General features: G+C 48.9%; 1 protein-coding gene across 2 annotated transcripts in view; it reads left to right on the top strand.

Moving 5' to 3' along the window:
• Positions 1-17,860, top strand: part of CACNA1H (calcium voltage-gated channel subunit alpha1 H) — a 120,768-nt gene that overhangs the window by 50,388 nt on the left and 52,520 nt on the right. The window lies entirely within an intron of this gene.

Raw genomic sequence — 17,860 nt, 5'->3', positions numbered from 1 at the left:
TGGCAGCTGCAACCAGCAGCTCCAGAGATATCACTGTGCCCTCAGGCAACGTGCAGAGCCCCAGCCAGGTCCCTCTGAGCAGCGCAAGCACGTGGCAGCAGCTTCCCATCCTCCCAGCTGGGACAAGAGCAGGGACAGCAGAGAACAGCAGAGGGGGAATTGGAAAAGCCTGAGACAGCCAAACAGCCCATGGGGGCAGGAAAACGTGCTTAGGCTTGGCAAGGCTTGGAGAGGATCGTGCCTTGGAGTGGTGGGAAGCAAGGAGTGGTTTGGATTGACTCAGGAGGGATGCAGTGCTGGTCTGCCAGGAATGCTGCTGTTAGCAGGGGATGGCTTTGTTTCCTGACTCTTCCCCGGGCTGTCTGCATCCGTCTTGTGTTTCCTTGGATTTTTGGTCTGGAAGGCAAGGACTGTGTTTTGTATTGTGCACATCAACCTGCCATGTGGGGCTCCCAGGCAGGGCCAGCTGGATGTGTCAGGTTGGATATCAGGAAAAATTTCTTCCCTGAAAGCCCCACTGGAAGAGGCTGCCCAGGGCGGTGGTGGGATCACATTCTTGGCAGTGTTCAGAAAATGGTTCAAAATATGGTTTACTGGGCTGGTGGTATTTGGACAAAGGTTGGCCTTCATGATCTTGGAGGGCTTTTCCAACCTTAATGATTCCGTGATCCTGTGTCATTAAAGGTAATAATAACAGTGGGAATGGGAAGAGAGCACTGCACCTCTCCTGGACCAGTTTATATTATAGAATCATGGAAGGGTTTGGGTGGGAAGAGACCTTAAAGATCATCTCATTCCAATCCCCTACCATGGGTAAGGACACCTCCCACTAGCCCAGGTTGCTCCAATGTGGACTTGGACACTTCCAGGGATGGGGCAGCCACAGCTTCTCTGGGCAACCTGAAGGGCCTCCCCACCCTCACAGGGCAGAATTTTTTTCCTAATGTGCCTGGAAGTTGCAGGTAGACTCTGGAACTGAGTTTAGAGCCCAAATTGAACCCAAATGCAGCAGGAGTGGACACAAGGGGGTTGCAGATGGGGAGGGCAGAACCTGCTGGTGCTGTGCCATGGACTGATGGTGCCTGTGGATGGTGGTTCCCAGCTGGGAGAAAACAAAGGAAATGATCCTGTTTAATTTAATACTTCTGTGCACTTCCAGCCATTCCCTGTGCATGATTGCTTTCTCTGCAGACCTGGAGAACTCAGAAAGGCTTAAAATATAGATTTAACTGAGAAAATGTTATGGAGATGTAAAAAAAACCAGCCATGCCACACCTGGGCAAAAAGGGGGTTTGTACTTGGCAGTGTATGAAATGCTGGTAATTCAGGGTGAAAGCTCAGTGTGGAGATTGTGGCATTGCTCAGGTGTCCTGTACATCATCCCTCTGGGGATACCTTGGAGCTGAGAGGCAGAACTGGCTGAACCCACCACAGCAAGAGGATTAAAGGTGCTCAGAGCAGCAAACTATCACCTTCCTCCAGGGAGAACCACCCTGCACAGAACCAACCAGGAACATTCCCTGCTGCCCTCAACCCCAGCCATGAATTTTCCTCGGGTTTGAACCAGGATTCTCCACCCAGGACAGTGAGATTTCCCACAATTATGAATGAAGCTTTAAATGCCTCCTTGAAAGCTCCTCCTGGGTCTTTTGTTACCAGATGGGGCTGCTTTTTTATAAGTGGTTTTGAGAGGTGTGGGGGGGAGAAAACTGCATCTGAAAGGAGCGAGACTCTTGCTGGGGAAAGAGGGAGGTTTTGGCATTCCTTCATGCATTCTTTTAAAGCTCTATTTTTGTTTGCTCTGTCTGGTTTACAGCCCTAAAGACAGCCTGACTCCCAATTTGGGAAAAAAACACTGTTCACAGACCTTGGAGCATCAGTGGTAAAGCTTGTTAGAGCAGGGACTCTGCCACTGAGGAGGATGGGGCAGGAGCCCCCTTGGATTCTTTCCCCCGTGAGGGGATTTCTCAGGAGTTTTCTCTCCTGCCTGATCCCTGTACAGATTAGCATCTCCTCTCTCCCTGTCCTTGTCCTCTCCTTGTCCCACACACAGACAAATCCAAAACTTTTTAGTCCAGTGCCCCTGGAGAAAGCAGCAGAAAGAAAAGTAGTTATTTTCTCTACTCCAAGGGAATTGACTTTGCAGACAGATGGACCCTGCAGTTCCCTGACTCTGGGCATGACTATACATGGATTTGTCTGTTTGGATTGAGGGGGTTTGTGAAGCCAGAGTGTGCTGGCTGCTCCTGGCAGCTCTACCTGGAGCTTAGTGATGGGATCAGGGCAATAAAGCCCTGGCTCTGTGTTCCCCTTGCTCTCAGCTATCCAGAGTGCAGGAAGGAATTTTACAGCTCCAAACTGCCCCAAATCCAATCAATAAGAGGAAGTAAATCAAACCACAGGGAGAGGATGGGATATGGGAGAGAATCAGAGTTTTTCTTTTGTTCCTGAAGGGTTCAGAGGCAGAACATCCACCCTGTGAGCATCGTTTGTCCCGGTCAGGGGTGCAGGGAGTGCAGTTTGAAGTCATTTGTGGAAATGAGTTTGAGCCAGGGAGGCCAGAGCAGCGTGGGTTGCTGGGCAATTATCTCCTTGCCAGTGGCCTGTGTTATGGGGCTGTGCTGCAGAAGGTCTCTCACTTGTGCTAAAGTCTCCTGAAGCTGCCAAGAGAAGAGATCAGCATCTTGAATGTCTTTAAAGCAGAACTACTGATATGGTACATTGGAGGGCTGGCAGGGATCCTCTGCTGTGGTGCCAAAGTACAAGGGACTGAGCTGCAGAGCGTGGAAGTGCAGGGGGATTCAGTGCCAGAAATCCCAGTTAAAGCTGAGGACTGTCAGGAGCTGTGGATGCCTCTGGAAGCACCTCGAGCCAGAGGGGATGGGGGGATGGCTGCCCCCTTCCCTCAAGGACAGCACAACCCACCAAAACACTTCTTAGGGATAGCCAAAAGAGCATTCCCATTCCTCTTCTTCCCTGCTTTCCCTTCCCTAACTGTGCCCGCTCTTTCCAGGCTGGAATGATGTTATTTACATCCCTTCCTTCCCACTGGGCTCCCACCATATCCAGATCCCCCCCCCAGAGCAGCAGGAATCACCCCCTGGCTGCAGCGTGGGGAGTTTGATGGCTGAGGATGTTCCTCAGCTCCTTCCTTTCCCAAGCACAGATTCTCCCTGTTCCTGAGACTGAGTTTAAGCTGTGGGAGAGTGATGGACAGGCAGGCTCAGACTAACAGACAGGTAAAGCTGCCCCAGTGAGCAGTGGAGAGGATGTTTCCTACCCGAGCTTGCAGAAGTCCTTTTGTATTTCAGAAATGATTTAACGCTCTGGGTTTCCTCCCACTCCTTTTCCCCCCCCTCCTTGCCAGTCAGTGTGTAATAGCAGAGGGTTTCATACATATTGGATTTTTTAACTCTGACATGAAATCTGAATGCTGTATTTAGGGCTGCAGCTGTCACTCCTCTGAAAACATGCAGTGAAATGAAGGTTAACAAGTTTGGGCTCTGGGGAAAGCATGTAAAACAGCCCTGCAGAAGGCTTTGTGCCCTCACAGCCGAGCAAAGAACAGATATTTTCTGAGGTTCTCCAGCCCAGGTATTCATCATGATCCGAAGCAAATCCTTTTCTAATGTGTGTCCTCGTTTGAAATTCTCGAACCCCAAATCAAATTCTTTTTCCCTTGTATGATACACGCAGAAACTACAGGATACAGAGCCTGAGGGGATGGTTTAATAGTTAAAGAATCAGGCTGGCACTAACCAGGCTTGCTGCAGCCATATGTTCAAATCCCAGGGGTGACCACTCACCAGGAGGTAGAAGATGCTCCAGATCATTTATTGTGTTTTCTCTTAAAAACAGATGTCCTGATTCCTGTGGCTGAAGGCAGGGATGCTCTGCCTGTGCCTGGGCAGTCATGTTCCCCTGCCACACTTGCACTGTCCCCGTGTCCTCCCTCCCTCCTGTGTCTGCACAGGCTGAAGTGTAAGGCCTGGCTGGTGATTTTAATGGAGATTTGCTTAAATAAGGCAAAATAGCTTTTAGCCTTTGTTTCAACAGGACTTTTGTCTGTCTGGAAAGTCTCAAATGTACTGGGAACAGGGGGACTTGGTGTGGAAGGCCTTGTTGGAGGTTAGGCTCATGACTGCTGTCTTCTTAGGGTCACTACACTCAGGTTTGGGCTCTGTGTCAACACAAGATATGATGGTTTTGCCATGTCCGTGGACCTTTCCATGTCTGAATCAGCTTGGGGAAGAGGAGACTGAGGGAGATTCATCAGGGTCTGCAGCTTCCTCATGAGGGGCAGCTCCAATTGTGCTCTCTGTGACCAGGGACAGGAGCTGTGTCAGGGCAGGGTCAGGTTGGATCTCAGGCAAAGGTTCTTCCCCCAGAGGCTGGTTGGGCACTGACCAGGCTCCCCAGGGCAGTGGGCACAGCACCAAGACTGCCAGAGCTCCAGGAGAGTTTGGATGCTCCACTCTCAGGGAGAGGGTGGGACTGTTGGGCATGACCAGGAGTTGAACTGGATGATCCCTGTGGGTCCCTCCCAACTCAGGATATTCTGTAATTCTGTGATTCCGTGAGTGGAGGCAGACTGGGACCTAACCTGGGTGTTGGGAAAGCTGGGCACCAGTTCAGACCAGAACTCTGATCCAGCAGGACCTTAGAGATGGGATGTGAAAGCTCTGTCTCAGAGATGCAAATGGTGAAGCCATCAGGACTGATGGGGTGGGGCTGTGGGACAGTTCACACCCATTGCCAGCAATGGAATCCTTCCCGTTGTGTGTTGGGATTGTTTCAAAGGCTCTCAAACAGCCCGTGGAGGAAGCTGCAAGGTTTGGACTCCTCTGCTGAGTAATGCAGATTAAGGAGGCAGAACTGCTCTGAGAGGCTCTTCTGAGAAGCTCTTAATGCACAGGGATCACTGCCTTGTGAATGCTCACATCCCTCCTCTCCTGATCCCTGCGGGAATGGGGCAGGCTCTCCTCTCCTGTTAATGCCCCGCTGCCTGCAGTTAATTAAACCCTGCATGGTGCTCACTGCAGTGTCACTGTGGGTAATGCCTGTCACCAGAGCTGTAACTCACCCCTGTTCCCCTCAGCCCCGAGCTAACAGGTCTCTAATTCCCTCCTCACACTCCTCTCTCCCGGCGTTTGCTGCTCTCCCAAGTTTTTTACCGTGCGGTTCCATTTTTTTTTTTTTTTTAGCATCTCCATAGAAACCAGTTTGGAGTGGCAGAGTGCAGGGTTTGTGCAAATTTAAAAGAAACTCGTGTAATGGTTCAGTTGGATCAGGTTTCGGGCCAACGGTCACTAGGAAGGAGTTTATGTCCAGTGATAAAGTTGGGAAGGAAAGCAGTGGAAGCTCTGAAAGGCAGAGATGCAACAATTTTCTGCTGTGTGAGCTCAAGATAAAGCTTTTATGATAGCACAAAGTTTGCTTGGAGGGAGACACAGGCACATTTTGGACTCTTCCACAGAAATCTGGATGAATTTCCTACCTGTGAGGAAACCTGCTTATGTGCAAAGCTGCTTTTTGATGTGCCAGCTCGATTCTTCCCCTTGTTAACACAACTGTCTCTTAGTGTGACCTCTCTTATAAGGTTTAAATGCAGATAGATTCATGTGCTTTTGATGTCTGGGCTAATGAATTCCTGGACCTCCTGTGCTTGATTTCCTAGTTTATAGCTGGAGGCTCAGCACTGCTCAGGACCAGCCAGGATTGGAGCTGGGCTTGCTTTGCACCTGACTGCTGGAAAGGTTGACTCAGGGTTGGGTACCAGAGGCAGGGGAGAACAGAGGATGCTTCTGGGTAGTAATTCCTCCTTCTCTGTCTCTGCACAGAGACCTCAGGCAACTTTTGGACGGGGATGAACTCAGATTTTAAAAAACATCATTAGACAGCAAAGGAGGAAGCCCCTTGCTGTGCTCAGATGCCCAAAGGTCGGGGTGGTTTAGCAGCACATGGTCACCAAGGCAATCATTGCCATGGAAACACTCACCACCTTCTCCAGCAAGAGCATTTGAGCAAGTCCTGGGTTTTAGCAAATAATTGCTTGAGATCCACTGTGTATCCCACACATAAAATAATTTGACAGCTTTCACCATGGTCTATCTGTTTTGGAGACCCCTGAGGAGGATTTTCCGTCAGGGCAGAAGCGTTTGCAGGCTCAGTTGCCTTCTCAAGGGCTCGCTGTTTGCACAGGGTTGGTGTTGGAGCTTTACTAGTTTATTAAAGCCACTGCACAGGAGATTTCATTTGAATTCTCTTTCACTCCCACTCTCTGCAAATTAAACCTTGTGTTGCCTGTTTCCTGTGAGCACCGACATCGCCGCTTGGAGGACGGGGGTCAGGTTGGGTTTTTCTCTGGATTGCTTCTTCAGGAGGGGGTGGTTGGCCCTGATCCCAGGGCAGGGAGCTGGATCCAAGCCCTGGAGAAGCTGGTGTAGCTGTGAGGTCTGGTTGGAGCAGCCCTTCCTGTGTGTCTGCTCCTCGTGGCTCTTGCTGTGGGAGAAGCATCACTTCTGCTCCTCGGAGCCACAGCAGGGAAAAACTGCCAGGAGGAAAACTTTTTGTGGCTTGGAAGAAGGTTGCAAATGGAATAATCACAGGACCACAGAATGGTTAAGAAAGGACCTTAAAACTCATCTTGTTCCACCCTCTGCCATGGGCAGGGACACCTTCCACTAGATCAGGTTGCTCCAAGCCCCATTCAAGCCTCGTGCTGGTAGTGAATTACAGTAATTTTAATTAGGGTTAATAGAATTGAATTTTATTATTTCAGCAGTGATTTTATATTCTATAAGATCAGAACGAGCGAACATTTTTTTTTTTCCTTCCCTGTACCATTTTGTCCCCATAACAATAAAAACATCCTGAAATCCAGGGCAGATATGGACATGAGGGGTGGTTCACACAAAAGGAATGAGAAAAGTGCAATGGAAAGTCACCTCTTCAGTTTTAAGTCCTGTTTTCCAGATTTTTGGGTTCTTCTCCCAGTGTTAGGAATAAATATTACAAGAGAAACACATTGCAGAGTCAGCACAGTTATTTTCTGTGAATATTGATCCTTGGTCATCTCTGAATATTGGTGGTTGTTTAATATAATTTCATTTCTCTGGGGTTTTTTGTCAAGATGGTGGAAATGTGGAAGCACTGGGCCATCTCCAAACTCAGTGGTGGCTCCACTGAAATCAAGGAATTCTGCCAGGTGAAAATCCAACAGCTGTAAGATACAAACACCTGGTGAGGAACAAGAGTCCCTGAGCTTTCCTGCTGTTTTGTGCTCCCACTTGGATGCTGAACGAAGTGAAAGCTTGGAATTACCAAGTGATCCAACTATGCTGAAGGGCAGCTGTGCCTTGGAGTTCCTTCCTGACCTCTTTTGTCCTTTCTTGCCTCGGCAAAACAAATTGCTGTTGTCTTAGGGAACGAGAGGGATGATGGTGGTTGGAGTTGTTGTTTTTAAATTTCTCAGACATGAAGGGTCTGCAGCTTCCCCCTGAGGGGCAGTGGAGGGGCAGCTCCAACCTCTGCTCTCTGTGACCAGTGACAGGACCCCAGGGAATGGCCTGAAGTTGTGTCAGGGCAGGTTCAGGTTGGATTTCAGGAAAAGGTGGGTGGTTGGGCACTGACCAGGCTCCCCAGGGCAGTGGACACAGCACCAAGGCTGACAAGGCTCAAGGAGCCTTTGGAGAACACTCTTAGGGACAGGGTGGGATTATTGGGGTGTCTGTTGAAGGCCAGGAGTTGGACTGGGTGATCCCTGTGGATCCCTCCCAACTCAGGGCATTCTGTGTTTCACATTCAAAAGCTAAAATGGAGTGATGAGCTCCCAGGAGCAGCTCGTTCCTGCTGTAACCTTCCAGCTGCACACTCTGCAGGCTGCTGGCAGACACAGACTCTGGGTTTGTACCTTTTTGTCTTTGCTTTTTCTTTTTTGATCGCTGTGGATGGGTTTTAATTGCAGCTTTAGTCTGGTGCTCGTGGCTAAAAGAACGGATCAATAATTCACTCGCAGGAACAGCTCGGCAGCTCCAAACTTCCATCTGCCTGCCTTGGCTGCCGGCTGGAGCACCCTGGGCTCTTCACAGCCCTGGGGTTTTGGGGACAAAAGTGAGCTTGTAACAATTGCTTGGGTTGCTTCGGGGTTGCTAGAGGGGAGGAAAGGTGGATTTCCCCTGAATTTGTTCTCCTGGCTCTCTCCCAGCCTGTCTTTGATGCTGAGCAGGGAGGAGCTGCTGCCTGGGTTACAGATGTGGATTTTGCAGATAATCATTTCCATCCTGAGGAGGCTTTTGAATTTTAAGCTCTTCAGGAGCGTTTCTGGAAGCTGCAGAGGAGCTGTATCAAAATTGGGTCTGTACCAAGTGCAGTCCTATCTTGGGAGACAAAAGGGCTGGAGGTTCCCCTGGCTATGTTGTCCCCACAGGGTGTCCCTGAGCTTTGTCAGCCTGTGGAAAAAGTAGTAAGATGTAGGTGCCCACCCTGGCAGTGGTTTGGATCCTAAGAACCCAAGGGTCCAGTGTCACAAAAGTCACAGTAACAGAGCTCAACTCACCTGGTCCATCCTTGGGCTCTAAGACAGGATTAACTCTGCTGATATCAGAGTGGGAGGTGGTTTTGTGCCATTTAGAGGGTGAATGTCCCTGGTTCATTGGAATTAACCAGAACTGGGATTGTTCAGCCTGGAAAAGAGAAGCTTTGGAGTGACCTAATTGCAGCCTTCCAGTGCCTGAAGGGAACCTGCAAGAAAGATGGAGAGGGACTATTTACAAGGGCCTGGCATGACAGGACAAGGAAAAGGGCTTTAAACTGACAGGGATTAGGTTTAGATGGGATACTGGGAAGGAATTCTTTCCTGTGAGGCCCTGGCACAGGTTGCCCAGAGAAGCTGTGGCTGCCCCATCCCTGCGAGTGTCCAAGGCCAGGTTGGATGGGGCTTGGAGCAACCTGGGCTAGTGGAAGGTGTCTCTGCCCATGGCAGGGGGTGGGAATGGATGGGCTTTAAGGTCTCTTCCAACCCAAACCATTCTGGGATTCTGTGACTCATAAAAGTCTCTGCATATCCCAAAGGGAAACCTATAAAAAATGCCCAAATGTCTGATACATGTTTAGGATCATGTGAGAGGCAAGATATTGGATTAGGAGTTAGAAAAAGAGTTTGGGGGTCCTGACTTTTGGAATCTCACTGTAGACACTGGTGTCCCAAGAACAGTCTCAGGTAGGCAACACCCCATTGTTCTGTGACACACAACCCCGGCTTTTCTCCTGATGTCCACTCAACATTTTTGTTTTCTCCTTCTACCCCAAGATCCTTGAACCTCAGAAAATCTCTCCAAACCTTCTTCAATCTTTCTCTCTTCCACTCAGCACTTGGAGGTTGGTTAGAGACAATTGCTCACATTTTTCTGAAGAATTACCCTCTCCTTGAACTTATTTCCCCATCCAGCCACTTCAGCTCCTCTCCTTGAGCTTAGAAGATGACTAAGTCAAGGTCTTTGTCAGAGACAGACTAAACACATTCCCTACATTGTTCTTCCCATCAGAGCCCTCTGTCATGTTTTCCTGATGTGCTTCATATCCCAATACCAGTGCAGAGCCCACAGATCACGAATGTGCATTTTTCAAAGGGACTCTCCATAAAGGTCTATTAGCAAGGGATGAGTAATGGTTTGACAGAATAGATTTAAGTGGCCCCTTCTGAATCATCTTGGCAGTAATAGAGAGAGTGTGTCCATTTTTTGATTAAATATTTCCAGTGCCATTAGCTCGGGTGAAGTAAACAACCTCTGTTGAGTTTGCCTGCTAACGACAACCCAACGCCCTTTGATCTCTCTGTTATCAGAGACTGAGCCAGTGGTTTGGATGGGGATAAAGATCATGGAATCATTGCTGAAGTATCATCAAAGAGTTTGAAAACGGGTCTTTACTCTCTCCATGTTCACCCTCAGTGGATGTGGCTGCAGGGTTTTGGCAAAGAAAATCAACAATTAACCTTCATTTCCTGGGCAGATTCCCTAAGGCAGGGTCTCTGTGTTCATTGTTGTCTGAAAGAGGCTGTGCCAAATTTCCATATTCTTTGTGTGTATCTTATTCTTAAATATTCCAGCTCCTGATATCTTGTGACTCAGTTTCCATCTGAAAGGAAAAGGTAGACGGCAGCTCTTCTTTCTAGTTAACGGTGTGGAATACAAATATTTTCAGCCTAAATATAAAAATATATTTCTTAATACGTGTATAAAAAGGAAAGCAAATCAGTATGAACGACACGTTATTTTTTTTTTTAAATGGGTGCTTTGTGCTTAACCAGCAAAACAAAGCTGATTTTTGGGCATTAAGCTGATGATTTTTGGCCATTTGTGATTGAGTTCAGCACAGATAGTGGTCAAGAACAAACAGCTTTGCGGTGTGACTGTAATTCCTTGCGTGAGTGTAGGGTTTTTTTCTGGTGAGGGATAAGCCAGATAAATTGGATGGGAGTGAGCACAGGCCCTGCTCAGGGATGTCACGGCTCACGGATCCACCGGGGCTCTGAAGGACTCCACCAGCATATGGATGGGAATGAGTCAGGCTGTGTCATTTCCCTGGATTTTGGCCAGAGGCTCTTAAAGGAACCAAACCCGTGTGGGGTGGGATGGCAGTGGAGAGAAACCTGCTCGTGTTTAACAGCTGCCAAAGAGGAGAGGGAAGGGGGACCAGGAATGGGCCTGTTCCTGGAATCACAGAATCACAGAAATGCTGAGCTGGAAGGGACCCACAGGGATCATCCAGTCCAACCCTCAGCCCTGCACAGAACCATCCCCAGGAGTCACACCCTGTGTCCCAGAGGATCATCCAAATGCTTCTTGAGCTCTGGCAGCCTTGGGGCTGTGCCCACTGCCCTGGGGAGCCTGGTCAGTGCCAACCACCCTCTGGGGGAAGAACCTTTTCCTGAGATCCAACCTGACCCTGCCCTGACACAGCTCCAGTGCTTGCACCCAGCACTGGAGCAGTGAGGAGACATTCCCTGTCCTCGGTTCAGGCATATTCCTGTTTTTCCATGGCACTAATCAGTGTATTAGGGCTGACAGGTGTGACCAGTGTGCAGAGTCCACACTCGAGCATCTCTCCTGGATGAGCTATTCCAGTGCTCTGGTGCACTGCTGGAGGCATTCCTCCTGGTTATTAGGACAGCTGGCTCCTTCCTCCTCTGCCTTCTTGTTTGATAACTAAACCTGAACACTTCTGGCCTGGTTTGGGGGGTTATTTTATACAGTCTGGGGGTTTTCTTTCATTTTAAGGCTTATTTTTTGAGCCATCTGTCACACCAAGTGATCCTCCATCAAGATATAATCCAGTTGATTGGCCTACTTTTCAAGAACAGTAGCTTTAGCTTTGTGTGCCACTGCTGATAAGACTTCAGATTGCCCAGGTCCTTTCCTCAGGAGGGTGGAGGAGGCAGCAGTTGATCTAATCCTGCTTGGCGTCGAAATGTCGCTTGAAATGAAATTGCATTTTGCTGAATGAAACTGAGAAATGGGAAAGTAATACTGCAAATATGTTGTGCCATGTGGGACCTTCTGCCTGGGAAGCTTCCTAAGGAAGCTACAGCAGAGTTGATTATCCCACAGAACAAACTCTCTCTGAGTTGTCGCTCGTGTTGCAAGAGGTGAAAATGTGGCATCTGGGGTTTCTTCTGGAGAAAATACTCCCAGCCAGGAGACAGAGAATCATGGAATGGTTTGGGTTGGAAGGGAACTTAAAGCCCATCTCATTCCAGCCCCCTGCCATAGGCAGGGACACCTTCCACTAGACCAGGTTGCTGCAACCTGGCCTTGGACACTTGCAGGGATGGGGCAGCCACAGCTTCTCTGGGCAACCTGTGCCAGGGCCTCCCCACCCTCCCAGGGAAGGATTTCTTCCCAATCCCAATGCCAAAGGAACCTGAAGGACTGACACAAAAATCCCAGGGAGTGTGTGACTCTGGAATATGGGCATTGCTGGATAACATTCTCTCTGCTGGCTCTGATTTTAATGCTGGAGTGTCCCATGTGCAGCCTCCTCCCTCCCTCCAGCCCTGTCCTGTTTTACAGCTCCAGGAAGGAGCAGCGTGGTTTGCATTTGGCATCTGCAGCTGGGGGCAGAATTACTGGCTGTGAGTTTATATGCCACGGAGCAGCCAGGTAAAAGCAATTCCAGAGAGCATTAGGAGATCAAGTAGGTCAATTGAAAGGAGGAAAAATTACCATCAGTTATCTTCAATTAAACTGTTATCGCTCCACATGAAGGATCCCGTTTAGAGGAAGGCATAAAACCTGAGAGTAGAGGTGACTGAGAGAATAAATTCTCATTTTTAATTCCAAAGCCAGAGAGGGAACATCCATCAGGAGGCGTGAGGACGAGATCTCTCTTTCCTTCTGTTTCCAGCCTACTTTTGAGCAGAGCCCATTTGGAAATCTCTCAGCAAAACACTTTTTTCATCAGGCAGCACAAACTCCTCCATGTCACAGTTTTAGCAGAGACATTAATGACAGATAAACCCTTCCTGAGCAGGGCTTGTGGTTTGGGAGGTTGTGGTGGCTGGCTGTTAAATTTGGGGCAGTGGCACCTCAGAATAGCAAAGGTCTTTGTGACCGGGGCAGTCTTCCTGGAGCTGGGGCATCCTGCTTCAAATCCCTGATCCCTTTCCAAGGCCAAAGAGCATAAATAACTTTGAACTGCTCTCATGTGCATGGGAGAACACCATCTAAACCCTTTTTCCTAGTAGGAGAGGTTATATCACGTGAAAGGAAGGCAATTTCTGTGGTTGGAACCTCAGTCTAGATTGACTAAACTGGTTTGAAATTGATGTTATGACAGTAAGAGTCCAGTCTTGTAGTAAATAAACTACATCAAAATGGTTTACACAGGAAATGTTTTCAAATGCAGAAATTGAAAGGCTCAGTTGCATCATTCCTGTTTTTTAAGGGCAGGGAATGCAGAGGAGGAAGAAGCCAGGTCTGCAGTTGCTTGGGGGTTTTCTGTTTGGTTGGTTGTTCACTTACCTTAGAAATATCAGAATTGTTCAGGTTAGACTTTGACAAGCAAGAGAAGGGGAGAAAAATAAAGGTCAGAATGTAGCCTTCACATTTGCTGGGGTGTCACTTCCATTCCCTGACAGCTCTGCTTCCACCGTGACCCCCTGGCTCCTGAAACTCCCTCCAAGAGAACCTATTCCCAGACTGCTCCTGGGGCATTGGAATGAAGGAGCTGTAAATAAAAACAAGCAGCTTGCAGAGTGTAGGGCAGCCTCGTCTCTTCTGCTTGGAACTGTGGCTGTATCGAGTCCCTGCTTGGGAGATGTTGCTTCTCTCCTTCCCTTCTTGTCCAGGGAATGTTCAGATTGTTCCCTGGGAGGGTGGGGAGGCCCTGGCACAGGTTGCCCAGAGAAGCTGTGGCTGCCCCTGGATCCCTGGAAGTGTCCAAGGCCAGGTTGGACAGGGCTTGGAGCAACCTGGGCTAGTGGAAGGTGTCCCTGCCCATGGCAGGGGATGGGACTGAGGTCTGTCAGGTCCCTGGATGCCTTGTCCCCTGCTCCCTGCCTCTTCTGCCTTCCCTTTGGGTTTTAATTCTGTGAAATAGGGATGATCCCAAGGACTGCAGACAGGTGAAATCTGTTGCAGTGGAATACCTGGTAGCTGGAAAATTGTGATTGCTCAAAAGTGAGGTGAGGAGAGACAATGTGGAGTCTCTTTGCAGAAGCAAAGAGCACGTTGACAGTTCATTGCTCTGCCTGGTCAGAGTCTCTGCAGGCTCAGCTTAAAAATGTAAAGTAGAAAAGCCAACATAAACAAGTGCTCAAAATCCCATTGACAGCTTTAGGCTCGGGACTAGAGGAAAAAAAACAACCCAAGTGCAAAGGATGTTTATGAGACTAAATGTCCAGGGTTTGTTTACTGCTCCTCGTGGCTCTGCCAGCCTCAGCTCTCCCAGCTCAGGAGCTGCCTTGGGTTTTGGGGAGGGATTTCTGGAGCAAAGCACATCTTTCACTCTGGAAACTTCATTCCCTGTTCATTCAGCAGGAAGGACAAAGTGCCCCACAGCCCTTTTCTCCAGTTTAATCCAGGTGTGATTATTTCTCCTCAGTCTCGGAGCAAAAAGCTGCCCCAGCCACAGTGTCCTGCGGGGGATTGAGCCTAAATTATGTAAAATAGGTGGTTGTGGATGCAGCAATCAAAAGAGATGAGGGGGAAGATGGGAAAGAGGGAAAAGAGGCACAAAGAGATGATCTTCCTTGAAGAACTGCTGTAATTCAGTTACACAAAGAGAATCTAAGGCTGCGAAGTCCCACTCCCGTTCTTCATTCTCTGTCTGTAGGAGCCATCAATAATTTGACCATTATGGGTTTCTCTTTTATTGAATTTCTTGATTCCAGGAAGGCTCTGGGAGGGTTGTGCTGCGCCTTGCTAAAACCAGGAGTATCAGATTCTCAGAAAGAGACTGGCTTGTGAGGTTTTCAGGCCTAAACTATTTAGGAAAGGATTTTTTTTTTTTTTTTTTTTTTGGTCTGTTTATCTGAACTCAGAATGAACTGCTGAAACATTTGAAGTTTGTCCCTAATAAAAGCATAGTTTTGAATTGCTGAAACATTCTGCAGCATAAATATGGCCTTCAGAGTGAGCGGAGGTGGGACGTGTTTTGCCTGCAGTCGAGGGCTTGCTCTTCCTTTAAACTCAGATTCAAGGATGCTGAAATCTCACAGATTGATCCCCCTTCCTTTGAATAGTGGGAAACTTAACTTCTGCAACCAAGGGATGGGAATTTGAATCTGAAATCTATGAAGTTTATCCTCAAACCTAAACCTTTATTGAACGTTAGCTGGGACCTGCCAGTGGGACTTGTGGGTTGAACCACTCTCTGTGCTCGTTTTTGCTGGTTGTCTCCAGCAATTCCCATTCCAGCCCCCACATCTGGCACTGTGGACCCTTGTACCAGTGGGACAGCACTGCCCATATTGCATATCCCATATTGCATCCACTGTGGGCATTCCTGAGCATTTTGTATCCTCCTGCAATGCCACCTGGTTGCCTTTTGGCCTGGCCTGGCCTGGCTCTGAAGACCTGGACTGATGTGAAGATCAATATTTGCAGCAGCAAAAGATGTGGAGATGCCCAATTTGATGAGGGGTCATGCTCTCTCACACTGAGTTTGAAAAGGGAATTTTTCCCTGATGCCGTTTGGAGCCCAATGGTGGGCAAATAGTTTCCCTGTCAGAGTTGTTAAGATTTACCAAAAAAATGGCAAAAAACCCCACTTTACAGCTGCTCTCCTGGAAGTGCATCGTTTTGCTGCCAAGCTTTGTTAACCATTCCGTGCTAGAAAGGAAGTTGCATTTCATGACACAACCACCTCTCAAGCCAAAAGCCTGAAATTTCCTTTTCTGAGAAGGTCGAAATGGACATTTCACTAATTTTTAAGTTTTGTTGCAACTTCATTATCTTCCAGCCAGGAAGTTGGACAAAAATAATCCTCGCCATGAGAAGTTTTGTTTTCAGCAAATCAACGTTTTGTTTTACCCATAGAAAAAGACTCCTGGAAAAAATTCCTGCTCTGGGGTTGGCTTCAATTTGAACAAAACAACAGTGTCTCCTAGTGGCTGGCTCCAGGGGGATGGCCACATCCATCTTGGCTTTTGAGTGGCTCTTCCTTGACCCTCCTCCTGGATCTTTGCTCATCGGGGAGCGAGAGGAGCGGGAAATGTTTGCTGTGAGCAATAAACCATTTCATGAGGCATAAAAATATCCATGGAGTGTTTTCCGGGCTCCGGTTGGTGTCGAGAGAAGGTCATTACACTTGAAGGCTGCAGCACTGGGTGTTTGGCTCATCTGCTGTTCAGCTTCCACTCCCAATAATCCGAGAGCTCCCGGCAGCGGCTTGGCCGGCGCTCAGGGCCATCCATCCTTGTCCTGCCTCCGTGCCCCTGCTCCAACATCCCTCCTGACAGCAGTCCTTGTCACCCTGTTAGCTCTGCCTCACACCACACATGATCCCTGAAGGATAATGAAGATCCCTGCTCTGAGGTTGGCTCTGCAGTGCCTGCTGTCCATCAGCCTCGCCCCGGGCTCCAATCTGCTGGGTCAGCTCCTCGTCACGGCTCCCGGTGACCTCAGCTGGGCCACCTCCTTGTCCTCTGCTTCCCCTCTCTCCCCTCCCCTGACAGATCACTGCAGCTTTTCTCCTGCACTCCCTGAACTTGTGTACAAAACAAAAGTCACGGTGCTGGAGACAAAGCAATAAGGGCACAAATTGTCAGAGGAAATTGGTAAATCGGTTCAGGCAATGACATTGGCAGATGCCATGTGCTCAACAGGGCACAGAAAAATATCAACCTTGGCTTAGAAAAATTGGGATTTTAGAGAATAACAACCTACAAATTCTTTTTATTTGCCTCAGGGTGTTGTTAGGTTTGTTCAGCTCAGTCTTTTCAAGGAGGACATGCTTTTTTTAGTGATAGCTCTGAGAATGACTTCCCATCAGTGTTGGGTTAATGGTTGGACTCGATGATCTGAGAGGGTTTTTTTCCCCAGCCTTAATGACTCTGTATTTGCATAACTCCAGGATTAGTGGGGTTGAAGTGATCACCAGCTCTCCAAGTTTTGATGAGGAAATTGTGACTCTTGGTAGCACATCTGGCAGCAGCAGCAAGGTGAGCTTGGAGAGCACTGCACTAAGCTTGACTTCGAGGATGAGGTGGCTGCTGTGTGGCAGAGTACAAGGGTCTGGAGGTAGCAGTGGGCAGGTTTTCCATGGGTCCCAGCAGAAAGTGCTACAGAACAACCCCACCAAGCTGCAGTTTCTGTCAGGAACGATGATGGCCTCTTCTCCCAGGGAAGTAGTAACAGAACAAGACATGGCCACAAACTGCACCAGGGGAGGTTCAGGTTGGACATCAAGAGGAATTTCTTCATGGAAAGGGTGGTCAGGCCTTGGAATGGGCTGCCTGCGGTGATGGTGGAGTCCCCACCCCTGGAGGTGTCCAAGGAATGACTGGACGTGGCACTCAGTGCTCTGGGCTGGGTGACAAGGTGGGGATGGGTCAGAGGTTGGGCTCAATGATCCTGGAGGTCTTTTCCAACCTCAGATAATTCTGTGTGATTCCTTGCTGATGATTGTCATTAATTTCCCAGCCTCAACACTCTAACGAGCCATCCCCAGCCTGCCCTGAACACCCTGTCCCACTGGCAGTCACACTCTCTGTCACAGCCTGTCCCAGAGCTCTCAGTCTGCTGCCAGAGGGACACAAGAATTTATCAAGTTACTCTGCTGCTGGTCAGGAGTGCCCTTGTCTGACCCCACCAAGCATGCCAGGTCCTGACCAACAGCTTGAGGACACTGTGAGTGTGGTGTCCTGTCCCCACTGTGACTTACAGTGACTGTGTCCCCTGTCCCCACTGTGACTTTCAGGCTCCTGGGAGCCCACAGGGCTGTTCCAGCTCAGTCTCTGTTGGGGCTCTGGTTCAATGCCACCCCAGAGCACCCCTTTTCTTCAGCTGTGTTTTCATTGCTGAGGGATGTTTCATTGCTGCCCAGGATGTTTTGGCACCATCAGGGAAGGGAATGGGGTGGATGTAAGGGTGGGAATCCCCTCCCTGCAGGAGGAAGGTGTGAGGAGGGCGGGCAGGTGATCCTGCTGCTCAAGTGCTTCCTGGAGATGAAGAACTGAAAATGGCACAGTCCTTCCTCTGGTGTCCCTTGGGAATTGGTGTGTATGGACTGTAACCATGAGGACTGAGCTCTCAGTGCTTTCTCCCTGGATAAATGGTTAAGCAGCAGACAGACTGTTGCATAAAGAGATTTAGCAGTGAGTGATGGTTCATTAGCAGCCCACAGGTTGGCACTGCCT

Source organism: Chiroxiphia lanceolata, chromosome 16 (assembly GCF_009829145.1).
Source record: "Chiroxiphia lanceolata isolate bChiLan1 chromosome 16, bChiLan1.pri, whole genome shotgun sequence".
Taxonomy (NCBI): Eukaryota; Metazoa; Chordata; class Aves; order Passeriformes; family Pipridae; genus Chiroxiphia; species Chiroxiphia lanceolata.
Note: the sequence above shows the minus strand (reverse complement) of the source record. Positions and strands in the feature narration are given on the sequence as shown.